At 53.0% G+C, this 12946-nt stretch overlaps 1 protein-coding gene across 1 annotated transcript in view; it reads left to right on the top strand.

Annotated features, from left to right (window-relative positions):
• RBL1 (RB transcriptional corepressor like 1) overlaps positions 1–12946 on the top strand; it is a 389513-nt gene that overhangs the window by 279664 nt on the left and 96903 nt on the right.

Raw genomic sequence — 12946 nt, forward strand, 5'->3', positions numbered from 1 at the left:
GCTTAGGAAATAGTCATAGTCAAAGCAGAAGACTAATGTGCAGAAATTTAAAACTCATAACTAGTCCAGGTGATGGAAGTATCTTCTGGAATCACGGTCGCTGTCTGTTGTAACAGAGAGCTCATATGTAAAGTGCCATGTAGGTTCTGAAAAAGATGAGCCTGCAAAAATATTTAATACAGTAGAATATTTAAGAGCATAACTAAGAAGGTCTAAATTAATGACATCATTTGGACAAAAGAAAATTCTCATTGGAGAAGTTGGTGCTTCTTTTTCTTGCCAGAGGTCAGTTGGCAGGATCACCACGCCCTTCCGAACTCTCGGTGGCGTAGGGGGATCAACCACAAAATAGAAAGGTCTGTTTCGGAAAGTCCTTACCAGAGATCTGAATAGATGTCAGATCACCAGTATCTGGCGTTGGGGGCGGAGAGGAAGACATGATATGACGGGTAGTGAACAACATCACCCAATATGTATAATAACAGGACCTAGTGAGCAAGTGGTCTACAAATAAGCTCCAGACCTGTAACATGCTGTAGAACAATGATCTAAGGTAATAATATATATATTGACCAGACCTAGAACCTGGTACAAGGTCAGTGGTTCAAAAGGCAGCTTCAGGGATAGCAAGGAGACCTAGAAATGATAATGTGCTAACAGTTTACAAAAACATGCAATGATTATCCTGATAGTAAAACAGAAGGGTCGATTCTCCTCTCTCGATTCCTTCAGTGGGAGTCTTCACTCCAATTAGAGAAGCAGCAGTTGTATAGTGGTCCAATGTCTGCTGGACCGGGGACGAAGTCCTGACCGATGGAAGTCGGGCATTCACCGTCCCTTTTCTTTTCATGTGGGGAATTGTTTAAGGAAATCAAGAAGAAGGTAACGCCAGCAGACAAACACTGATCGTTAACAAACTTGCATGGCCGCCATCTTGATACACCCTAGGGAGCAATTTATGACTTCAATATTTAATATGTAAAATGATGGTCAAGGAGGTGATAAACCTTATGTATGTAGTCATTGGTAAACTAATCTAGGCTCCTGTAAAAAAATGAATCATTTTATGTATTCTTTTGATCCTTTTGTATTCAATTTGTCAAATTCCCTATATAAGGAGCTGACCTCTGTCTGGAACATACTTTGTCTTTGGTATGTCCTCATGTATTGATATATTAATAAACAATTATTCCTTGTCATCAAGCAGATGAAACCATTATGTATGGGTTGTGTCCATCAACCAGCAGGGGGAGATAGAGAGCACTCAACTTTTCACAGTGCCTCATGGCCAGCTAGCTCTACTGCCTCTTCAGTATTCTCTATCTCCCCAAGCAGGGTGGCTGCAGCTTCTTCGAGCTCCATCAAAAATCTGCCTGGGGGTGGCTCCTGGCTTGCCAGTTGTTAGCCAGGGTGTTAGAGGCTATAGCAGCTTCACTTTGAAGGCACATAGGTCAGCCCTTTCCCTGCCTTACCCATGCCTCTGTGGATGTGGACATATTAGCTTGCTTTTCCCTGTCCTTTCCCACTCAGTGGATGCAGGCACATTGGTTTGCCTTTCCCTGCCTTTCCCACTTATCTGAGCCTCCGGAGTGATTTTATTTACCTCTTTTGCCTCTGCTTTCCTCACAGCGTTTAAATAAATAAATAATTAAAGTCGCGTTGCACTTTAGCGCAGCGATCTTGGAAAAGAGGTTTTTTTCTTGAGATTCTTCTGCAGGACCGGAGCTGTGATACTCGGTCTAGTGAGGTAAGAGTGTTTTCTGACTCCTCCAGGGTAGGCCCGCGATTGGGACGTTTTTGGCATGAACCGTTACCGCCGTTTTCAGCGATGGCTGCGGAGACTGTAAAGTGCTGTTCTAACTGTGGCAAGCGCAAATCAGCAGCGGGGCTCTGTAAATCGTGCTGTACAGATGGTAGAGCCAGCCCGAGCATGGCGAGCGGCGATCTTTTGCGCTCTGAGCTGGCAGCGGACGCCATTTTGGATTTTCCACATGGTGCGGCCTCCGTTGCGACGGAGAACCCTGAATCCGGGGTGGGGGGGGGTCCTCTGAGTGAGGCTAATAATAGAGCTGATAGCCCTGGGCAGGATCTGGGCGGTCAGGGAGCGGTTTTCTCCCCTGATTTTGTTTTAATGCTGCATAAGGCATACATGCTTAAAAGAGCTCTTCCACAGGGATCTTCAGAACCTCTGCCTACCCCCCCCCCCCCCCCCCCCCCCCGGTGAATCCTGGCCTTTTGGAGTTGGCTTTGCCTGTTTCTTATCCTCCTGATAAACGCAGAAGGGCTAATTCCCCCCCCCCGTGGTCGGGCTATGAGGATTCTGAGGGGTCTGGCAGAGCTTCTTGGTCTGAGGAGCCACAGTCGGGTGCAGAATTGCCACAGGAGCTTGATGATCCGTCTGTGGTGAGGATTTTCCACCGCGAGGAGCTGCTAGCGCTTATTTCAGATGCCTTACAAGCCCTCTCGATTGAAGATCCAGGGAGTGGCACAGCCTCCTCTGTTAATCCAAGGATGGCTAGTACCAGAAAGCCTGCTCGAGCCTTTCCTTTGCATGACTCCATCCAAGAGCTTATTTCGGCTCAATGGGCTGACCCCGAGGGACCTTTGAAGGTTGCCAGGGCTATGGGGCAATTATACCCTCTGAGTGAGGCACATTTGGCTCGCTTTGCAGTGCCTAAAGTGGATGCCCTGGTCACGGCTGTGACAAAGAGAACTACCCTCCCTGTTGAAGGAGGTGTTGCCCTGAAGGATATTCAAGACCGCAAGCTTGATTCAGCTCTGAAGCTGTCCTTTGATTTGGCAGGTCTCACTGTTCAGGCTTCTGCATGCAGTTGTTATGCAGCTGCTAGAGCCTGCCTGGTTTGGTTACAGCAGGCAGTGGAAAAGCCCGGTGATGGAGACCTTATCTGAAGTGGCTCCGCGGATGGAGTCGGCCTTGTCCTTTTTGGTTGACGCCCTTTATGATATGGTCAGAGCTTCGGCTAAACAAATGGCTGTAGCAGTGGCAGTTCGCCGCACTCTTTGGCTATGACATTGGGCGGCGGACATGCCCTCTAAGCAAAGGTTGGTGAAGTTGCCCTTTCAAGGCCTTCTCCTGTTTGGTGAGGAGCTGGAAAACATTGTTAAAGGCCTGGGGGATTCCAAACCTCAGTGCTTGCCCGAAGATAGGCCGAAGCCTTCCTCTAAGGGTCAGGCGGTCCGCTCCTCTTACAGACCTCGCTTCCGTGAAGCTAGAAGGTACCGCCCGGGGCATGCTGTTGGGTTCGCTTTGCGTGCCCGCTTTCAGCAGAGAAACTCCTTTCGCTCGGACAAACGTTCCGCAGCTGTCGGTTCAAGGCCTGGAGTTCAGGGGCGACCCTCTCATTGATGGTGCGCCGGCCCTCTCCTCGTTTCCTGTCACCGGAGGAAGACTTTCCCTCTTTTTTGAGGAGTGGGCTAAAATCTCTGCAGATCAGTGTGTCTTGGACCTGATCAGAAACGGATACCGAATAGAATTCGATGCCCCGGTGAGAGACGTGTTTGTGGAGTCCCGATGCGGTTCAGCCGCCAAACGGGCGGCGGTAGAGGAGACTTTGCACAGTCTGTGCCAGATAGGGGCTGTGACCCCGGTGCCTCCCGCCGAACGAGGTCTAGGCCGCTACTCCATTTACTTTGTGGTGCCACGAAAAGGCGGGTCTTTTCGCCCAATCCTGGACTTAAAAGAGCTAAACAAGTCCTTAAGAGTGCGGCATTTTCACATGGAAACCCTGCGCTCCGTCATTGCGGCGGTACAGCCAGGGGAGTTTCTCACGTCTCTGGACCTGAAAGAAGCTTACTTGCACATACCAATTTGGCCCCCGCACAAGAAGTTTCTGCCGTTTGCGGTGTTGGGAAAACATTTCCAGTTTCAGGCCTTGCTTTTTGGCCTCGCCACAGCTCCCCGAACCGTCTCCAAGGTAATGGTGGTAGTAGCTGCCTTTCTCAGGCGAGAGGGTATCCAGGTTCACCCGTACCTAGACGACTGGCTCATCAGAGCAGACTCAGAAAAAGAGAGTCATCTAGCTACAGTCAGAGTGGTTTCAGTCCTTCAATCTCTGGGCTGGGTCGTCAATATGGCCAAAAGTTACCTTACCCCCTCGCAATCTCTAGAATATTTGGGGGCCAGGTTCGACACAGCCTCGGGCTATGTGTTTCTTCCCGAGCAAAGGCGGTGCAAACTTCAGAATCAGGTCCGTCTGCTCCTGAGGATGCCCCGCCCGCGAGCTTGGGACATTGTCCAGCTGTTGGGATCGATGACGCCCACCTTGGAAGTGATGCCATGGGCGAGAGCGCACCTGAGACCTCTACAGTATTCTCTACTTCAACGATGGTCTCCGGTATCTCAGGATTATCAATGCAGACTTTCTTGGCTCCCTGCGGCCCGCCTCAGTATGGAGTGGTGGCTCTCGGACAGCATGTTGCGGCGGGGAATGCCGCTGGCACTCCCCGATTGGTGCCTAGTGGTGACAGATGCCAGCCTGAAGGGCTGGGGCGCACATTGCCAGGGGAGGCATGCCCAGGGTCTGTGGATGCCCGACTAGTCGGAGTGGTCTATCAACCGCCTGGAATTGAAAGCGGTGTTTCTGGCTCTTCTGGCCTTTCAAGTGACCCTGGAAGGATTGGCTGTCCGGGTGATGTCGGACAACACGACAGCAGTGGCCTACATAAATCGACAAGGCGGCACTCAGTGCAGAGCTCTAGCCGCGCAGGCCAAACAAATTTGCCACTGGGCTGAGCTGCATCTACAGTCCCTGTCAGCAGCTCACATTGCAGGTCAGAGCAACGTGCAAGTCGACTATCTAAGCAGGCATCAGATCAATCCAGCGGAGTGGGAACTAGCAGACGATGTATTCCTGCAGATATGTGCCAAATGGGGCAAGCCAGTGATGGATCTTATGGCAACCAGTTCCAATGCCAAAGTCCCGTGCTTCTTCAGCAGACGGAGGGATCCTCGCTCTGCCGGGTTGGATGCCTTGGCTCAACCCTGGCCCCTGGGCTTGCTGTATGTCTTCCCTCCGTGGCCCTTGATAGGGCGAGTGCTCCTGCGGATTCGGCTGCATCCAGGAGAAGTGGTGCTCATCGCCCCGGATTGGCCCAGGAGGCCTTGGTATGCGGACCTCCGACAAATGCTGTTGGAGGCTCCCTTTCCATTACTTCTGGTTCCGCACCTGTTGTCACAGGGTCTGGTAGCCATGGAGGACGCCTGCCGCTTTGGTCTTATGGCATGGCGATTGAGAGGGCACAATTGAGAGATAAAGGCTACTCAAATAAGGTAATTTCCACTGTCCTGCAGGCCCGTAAGCGCTCCACTTCCGTGGCTTATGCCAGGATTTGGCGCCAGTTTGAATTCTGGTGTGTTTCAAGAGCGCTTTCTCCGTTGCGGGCTCCTGTCTCGCCGATTCTGGACTTTTTGCAGGATGGTGTACACAAAGGCTTGGCCTATAATTCCCTGCGGGTGCAAGTGGCAGCATTGGCCTCCCTGCGTGGCAAGGTTGAAGGCGTGTCCTTAGCTGCTCATCCAGATGTGGCACGGTTTCTTAGAGGGGTGCTTCGGCTCCGTCCTCCCATGCGGGCACCTTGTCCAGCTTGGAACCTGGGGTTAGTATTGAAGGCCCTTCAGGGTGCTCCCTTTGAAGCGCTTCGGCGTGCTTCAGAGAAAGATTTGACACTGAAGGCCGTCTTTTTAGTGGCCATTACCTCGGCGAGACGGGTGTCAGAGCTTCAGGTGCTGTCCTGTAGAGACCCTTTTCTGCAATTCTCAGAGTCAGGGGTCACGGTTCAGACCGTGCCTTCCTTCATGCCTAAGGTGGTTTCAGCGTTTCACCTAAACCAGCCTGTTTTTCTTCCCTCCTTTGTTGAGGAGGAGTTTCCAGATTCATTTGGGCAGTTGCACCTTTTGGATGTGCGCAGGACTCTGTTGCAGTATCTGCGAATTACAAATTCTTTCAGGACCTCTGATCATCTTTTTGTGCTGTTTGCAGGTCCTTGCATAGGGACTTCAGCATCTAAAGCCACTATTGCCCGTTGGCTCAAAGAAGCTATCTTTTCAGCGTATCTGCTGTCTGGCCGGGCTCCGCCTGAAGCCTTTAAGGCACATTCCGCAAGAGCGATTTCCTCTTCCTGGGCGGAAACTGGAGCACTATCTCTTCATGAGATTTGCAGTGCTGCAACATGGGCTTCTAAGCTCTCTTTCTCCCGACATTACAGGCTGGATGTGGCTGCCAGGAGGGATGCGCGTTTTGGAGCACAGGTGCTAGCGCGTGGTGTGGCTTGTTCCCACCCTATTTAGGGATTGCTTTGTTCTCCGAGGACAAGCAGGCTGCTTGTTCTCACTGATGGGTGACGTCCACGGCAGCCCCTCCAATCGGAAACTTCACTAGCAAAGGCCTTTGCTAGTCCTCGCGCGCCCATGCGCGGCCGTCTTCCCGCCTGAACCGGCTCGTGTTCATCAGTCTTCTTTTGTCCGCGCTCGGTACGGTCGTGTTTGCGCCGTTCGCGCCCCTTAAGTTGACCCTCGCGCGTCTTTTGACTTTTTGCTCTTCAAAAAAAAAAAAGGGATTTCGGAGAAGGGCCTAACGGTCTTTTTCCCTTCCCCGTATTTCTAGTTTTTCGCCCCGATAAGTTTTCTTTCGTTTTCGGGGTAGGCCCCTTTGAGGCCTCGGGTCGAGTTTTTTTCTCCCTCTCTTTTTGGTGCCTTACCGCAATTACGAGTTTTGATTTCGCCGGCGTGATTTTTCCGCCCATGTCATCGAAGTCTCCCAGCGGCTTCAAGAAGTGCACCCAGTGCGCCCGGGTAATCTCGCTCACTGATAGGCATGCGTCGTGTCTTCAGTGTCTGGGGGCTGGGCACCGCCCGCAGGCCTGTAGTCTTTGCACCCTTGTACAGAAAAGGACTCAGGTAGCAAGATTGGCCCAGTGGAACGTTTCGTTCTCGGGCTCTTCGTCGGCATCGGCACCGGGAGTATCGAGTGCGTCGACAGCGTCAAGACCTCCGCCCTCGGCCGCGACTGTATCGATTGCATCGAGGCATCGATCCTCTGCATCGTCGGGGCCGAGACATCGGAAGTCAGCGTCGTTTGGTACCGGGACCTCCACTAGTGCTGATGTCGTCGGACGGTGGTGCTTCATCTGGAGTGCAGGTGAGGGCTGTCCATTCCCCTGCTGGTGGCGGTGAGCCTTCGGGTGGGTCTCCCCCTACCCTGAGGGCTCCTGCGGTACAGCCCCCCCGAGACTGACCTTCGGCCTCAGCCCCGAGGAAGCGACGGCTGGATTCTATGTCCTCGTCGGTACCGGGAAGCTCCGGTGACATGCTTCGTTTGAAAAAGTCAAAGAAGCATCGACACCGGTCTCCTTCCCGCATCGGTACCGAGAGCTCTGGGTCGCCGAGGGAGTCGGCACCCAGCAGGCATCGGCACCGGGAGGACCGCTCACCCTCTGTTCAAGAGGTGTCGATGCGCTCCACCTTTGACAGCCCGGAACAGCTTCCACGCCCGGAACAGACTCTGACTTTGACTCCTGCATCGGCTTCCATGTCTATCTCCACAGCCGCCCTGCACGAGAGTCTCCGGGCCGTTCTCCCAGAGATCCTGGGAGAGCTGTTGCACCCTTCCCCTCCGGTACCGGGGGTGCTTGTGCCACCGGTACCATCGAGTGAGGCGCCGGCTGGCCCCTTGCCCGGGGTGAGGTCTCCGACATCGGTGCCGCTTGCGGTACCGACTGCAGTCGCCTCCCAGGAAGGCTCCCCGACGACGTCGACGGAGGGAGCTTCGCCGGTGCGGGCGAGGGAGTCTACCTCTCGACGCTCCCACCGTGGCCGTGGTTCCACGGAGTCGAGCCGGGCACGGCTTCAGACACAGGTTCGTGAACTTGTGTCTGATACCGATGGTGAGGCCTCGTGGGAGGAGGAGGAGGACATCAGATATTTCTCTGACGAGGAGTCTGATGGCCTTCCTTCTGATCCCACTCCCTCCCCTGAAAGGCAGCTTTCTCCTCCCGAGAGTCTGTCTTTTGCGGCCTTTGTCCGGGAGATGTCTACGACCATCCCCTTCCCGGTGGTTGTGGAGGACGAGCCCAGGGCTGAAATGTTTGAGCTCCTGGACTATCCTTCTCCACCTAAGGAAGCGTCCACAGTACCCATGCATCATGTCCTAAAAAAGACATTGCTGGCGAACTGGACCAAGCCTTTAAGTAATCCCCACATTCCCAAGAAGATCGAGTCCCAGTACCGGATCCATGGGGACCCAGAGCTGATGCGCACTCAGTTGCCTCACGACTCTGGAGTTGTGGATTTGGCCCTAAAGAAGGCTAAGAGTTCTAGAGAGCATGCTTCGGCGCCCCCGGGCAAAGACTCTAGAACCTTAGACTCCTTTGGGAGGAAGGCCTATCATTCCTCTATGCTCGTGGCCAAAATTCAGTCTTACCAGCTCTACACGAGCATACACATGTGGAACAATGTGCGGCAGTTGGCGGGCTTGGTGGACAAGCTCCCTCCTGAGCAAGCCAAGCCATTTCAGGAGGTGGTCAGGCAGCTGAAGGCGTGCAGAAAATTCCTGGCCAGAGGGGTGTATGACACCTTTGATGTTGCGTCCAGGGCCGCTGCTCAAGGTGTGGTGATGCGCAGACTCTCATGGCTGCATGCCTCCGACCTGGAGAATAGGATCCAGCAGCGGATTGCGGACTCGCCTTGCCGTGCGGATAATATTTTTGGAGAGAAGGTCGAACAGGTGGTAGAGCAGCTCCACCAGCGGGATACCGCTTTCGACAAGTTCTCCCGCCGGCAGCCTTCAGCTTCTACCTCCACAGGTAGACGTTTTTATGGGGGAAGGAAGACTGTTCCCTACTCTTCTGGTAAGCGTAGGTACAATCCTCCTTCTCGACAGCCTGCGGCCCAGGCTAAGCCCCAGCGCGCTCGATCTCGTCAGCAGCGTGCGCCCCAGCAAGGCCCCTCGGCTCCCCAGCAAAAGCAAGGGACGAGCTTTTGATCCAGCAGAGCATAGCCGACATCCAAGTGTCAGTGCCGGGCGATCTGCCGGTCGGAGGGAGGTTGAAAGTTTTTCACCAAAGGTGGCCTCTCATAACCTCCGATCAGTGGGTTCTTCAAATAGTCCGGCAAGGATACACCCTCAATTTGGCCTCAAAACCTCCAAATTGTCCACCGGGAGCTCAGTCTTACAGCTTCCAGCACAAGCAGGTACTTGCAGAGGAACTGTCTGCCCTTCTCAGCGCCAATGTGGTCGAGCCCGTGCCATCCGGGCAAGAAGGGCTGGGATTCTATTCCAGGTACTTCCTTGTGGAAAAGAAAACAGGGGGGATGCGTCCCATCTTAGACCTAAGGGCCCTGAACAAATATCTGGTCAAGGAAAAGTTCAGGATGCTTTCCCTGGGCACCCTTCTCCCCATGATTCAGGAAAACGATTGGCTATGCTCTCTGGACTTGAAGGACGCCTACACTCACATCCCGATACTGCCAGCTCACAGACAGTATCTGCGATTTCAGCTGGGCACACGTCACTTCCAGTACTGTGTGCTACCCTTTGGGCTCGCCTCTGCGCCCAGGGTGTTCACAAAGTGTCTGGCTGTGGTAGCAGCAGCGCTCCGCAGGCTTGGGGTGCACGTGTTCCCTTATCTCGACGATTGGCTGGTGAAGAACATATCCGAGGCAGGAGCTCTACAGTCCATGCAGATGACTATTCGACTCCTGGAGCTACTGGGGTTTGTGATAAATTATCCAAAGTCCCATCTTCTCCCAGTACAGAGACTCGAATTCATAGGAGCTCTGCTGGATTCTCGGACGGCTCGTGCCTATCTCCCAGAGGCGAGAGCCAACAACTTGTTGTCCCTCGTCTCGCGGGTGCGAGCGTCCCAGCAGATCACAGCTCGGCAGATGTTGAGATTGCTGGGCCACATGGCCTCCACAGTTCATGTGACTCCCATGGCCCGCCTTCACATGAGATCTGCCCAATGGACCCTAGCTTCCCAATGGTTTCAGGCTGCTGGGGATCTAGAAGACGTGATCCACCTGTCCACGAGTTTTCTCAAATCCCTGTATTGGTGGACGATTTGGTCCAATTTGACTCTGGGACGTCCTTTCCAAATTCCTCAGCCACAAAAAGTGCTGACTACGGATGCGTCTCTCCTGGGGTGGGGAGCTCATGTCGATGGGCTTCACACCCAGGGAAGCTGGTCCCTCCAAGAACGCGATCTGCAGATCAATCTTCTGGAGTTGCGAGCGGTCTGGAACGCTCTGAATGCTTTCAGAGATCGGCTGTCCCACCAAATTATCCAAATTCAGACAGACAACCAGGTTGCCATGTATTACGTCAACAAGCAGCGGGGCACCGGATCTCGCCCCCTGTGTCAGGAAGCCGTCAGCATGTGGCTGTGGGCTCGCCGTCACGGTATGGTGCTCCAAGCCACATATCTGGCAGGCGTAAACAACAGTCTGGCCGACAGACTGAGCAGGATTATGCACCCTCACGAGTGGTCGCTCAATTCCCGTGTAGTGCGCCAGATCTTCCAGGTATGGGGCACCCCCTTGGTAGATCGCGAGCCAACCACAAAGTCCCTCAGTTCTGTTCCAGGCTTCAGGCCCACGGCAGACTGGCATCGGATGCCTTCCTCCTGGACTGGGGGGAGGGTCTGCTGTATGCTTATCCTCCCATACCTCTGGTGGGGAAGACTTTGTTGAAACTCAAGCAAGGCCGAGGCACCATGATTCTGATTGCTCCTTTTTGGCCGCGTCAGATCTGGTTCCCTCTTCTTCTGGAGTTGTCCTCCGAAGAACCGTGGAGTGTTTTCCGACCCTCATCACACAGGACGAGGGTGCGCTTCTGCATCCCAACCTCCAGTCCCTGGCTCTCACGGCCTGGATGTTGAGAGCGTAGACTTTGCCTCTTTGGGTCTGTCAGAGGGTGTCTCCCGCATCTTGCTTGCTTCCAGGAAAGATTCCACTAAGAGGAGTTACTTCTTTCTATGGAGGAGGTTTGCCGTCTGGTGTGACAGCAAGGCCCTAGATCCTCGCTCTTGTCCTACACAGACCCTGCTTGAATACCTTCTGCACTTGTCTGAGTCTGGTCTCAAGACCAACTCTGGAAGGGTTCACCTTAGTGCAATTAGTGCATACCATTACCGTGTGGAAGGTAATCCGATCTCAGGACAGCCTTTAGTTGTTCGCTTCATGAGAGGTTTGCTTTTGTCAAAGCCCCCCCGTCAAACCTCCTACAGTGTCATGGGATCTCAATGTCGTTCTCACCCAGCTGATGAAACCTCCTTTTGAACCACTGAACTCCTGCCATCTGAAGTACTTGACTTGGAAGGTCATTTTCTTGGTGGCAGTTACTTCAGCTCGTAGAGTCAGTGAGCTTCAGGCCCTGGTAGCCCAGGCCCCTTACACCAAATTTCATCATAACAGAGTAGTCCTCCGCACTCACCCTAAGTTCTTGCTAAAGGTTGTGTCGGAGTTCCATCTGAACCAGTCAATTGTCTTGCCAACATTCTTTCCCCGTCCTCATTCCTGCCCTGCTGAACGTCAGCTGCACACATTGGACTGCAATAGAGCATTGGCCTTCTATCTGGAGCGGACACAGCCCAACAGACAGTCCGCCCAATTGTTTGTTTCTTTTGATCCCAACAGGAGGGGAGTGGCTGTGGGGAAACGCACCGTATCCAATTGGCTAGCAGATTGCATTTCCTTCACTTACGCCCAGGCTGGGCTGGCTCTTGAGGGTCATGTCACGGCTCATAATATAAGAGCCATGGCAGCGTCGGTAGCCCACTTGAAGTCAGCCACTAATGAAGAGATTTGCAAAGCTGCGACGTGGTCATCTGTCCACACATTCACATCTCATTACTGCCTGCAGCAGAATACCCGACGCGACAGTCGGTTCAGGCAGTTAGTGCTTCAGAATCTGTTCGGGGTTTAGAATCCAACTCCACCCCCCTAGGCCCATGTTTATTCTGTTCCTGGCTACACTCTCAGTTAGTTGTATAAGTTGTTAGGTCAATCTCAGTTATGTCCTCGCCATTGCGAGGCCCAATTGACCATGTTTGTTGTTTTGAATGAGCCTGGGGGCTAGGGATACCCCATCAGTGAGAACAAGCAGCCTGCTTGTCCTCGGAGAAAGCGAATGCTACATACCTGTAGAAGGTATTCTCCGAGGACAGCAGGCTGATTGTTCTCACAAACCCGCCCGCCTCCCCTTTGGAGTTGTGTCTTCCCTTGTCTTTGTCTTGCTACATATGGGACTGATGAACACGAGCCGGTTCGGGCGGGAAGACGGCCGCGCATGCGCGGTGCGCATGGGCGCGCGAGGACTAGCAAAGGCCTTTGCTAGTGAAGTTTCCGATTGGAGGGGCTGCCGTGGACGTCACCCATCTGTGAGAACAATCAGCCTGCTGTCCTCGGAGAATACCTTCTACAGGTATGTAGCATTCGCTTTACATCCCATACGCAATGGCTTCATCTGCTTGATGACAAGGAAGGGAAAATTAGGTTCTTACCGTGATAATTTTCTTTCCTTTAGTCATAGCAGATGAAGCCATGAGCCCTCCCTGTATGATTGTCTGTATTGCAGTGATTCTGATTTTAGGTGCTGTTCTTGTTTCCTGAAGTTATTATATTCCTTCCTTGGGGAGTCGGAAAACAGTCTTCAGGATTCTTGTTACAGTGATAGGAGGATGAGTTCATTCTCTCCAGTTCATGTTTTGGGAGGATGAGTTTATTCCCTCCAGGAGGATGCAAGTATTCCCTCTGTTTATACAAAGTGGAGGACGAGTTTATTCCCTCTAGGAGGATGAGTTCATTCCCTCCTTTTGTTGAGCTTATGCCCTTGTTAAGGGGCCATCGTTCGCTGTGAGGAAAGTTCATGTTATTCCCATTGCGGTTTGCCATACTGTTTTGGAAGCTTCAAATACTGAAGAGGCAGTGGAG

This window comes from Microcaecilia unicolor, chromosome 8 (genome assembly GCF_901765095.1).
Source record: "Microcaecilia unicolor chromosome 8, aMicUni1.1, whole genome shotgun sequence".
Classification (NCBI taxonomy): domain Eukaryota; kingdom Metazoa; phylum Chordata; class Amphibia; order Gymnophiona; family Siphonopidae; genus Microcaecilia; species Microcaecilia unicolor.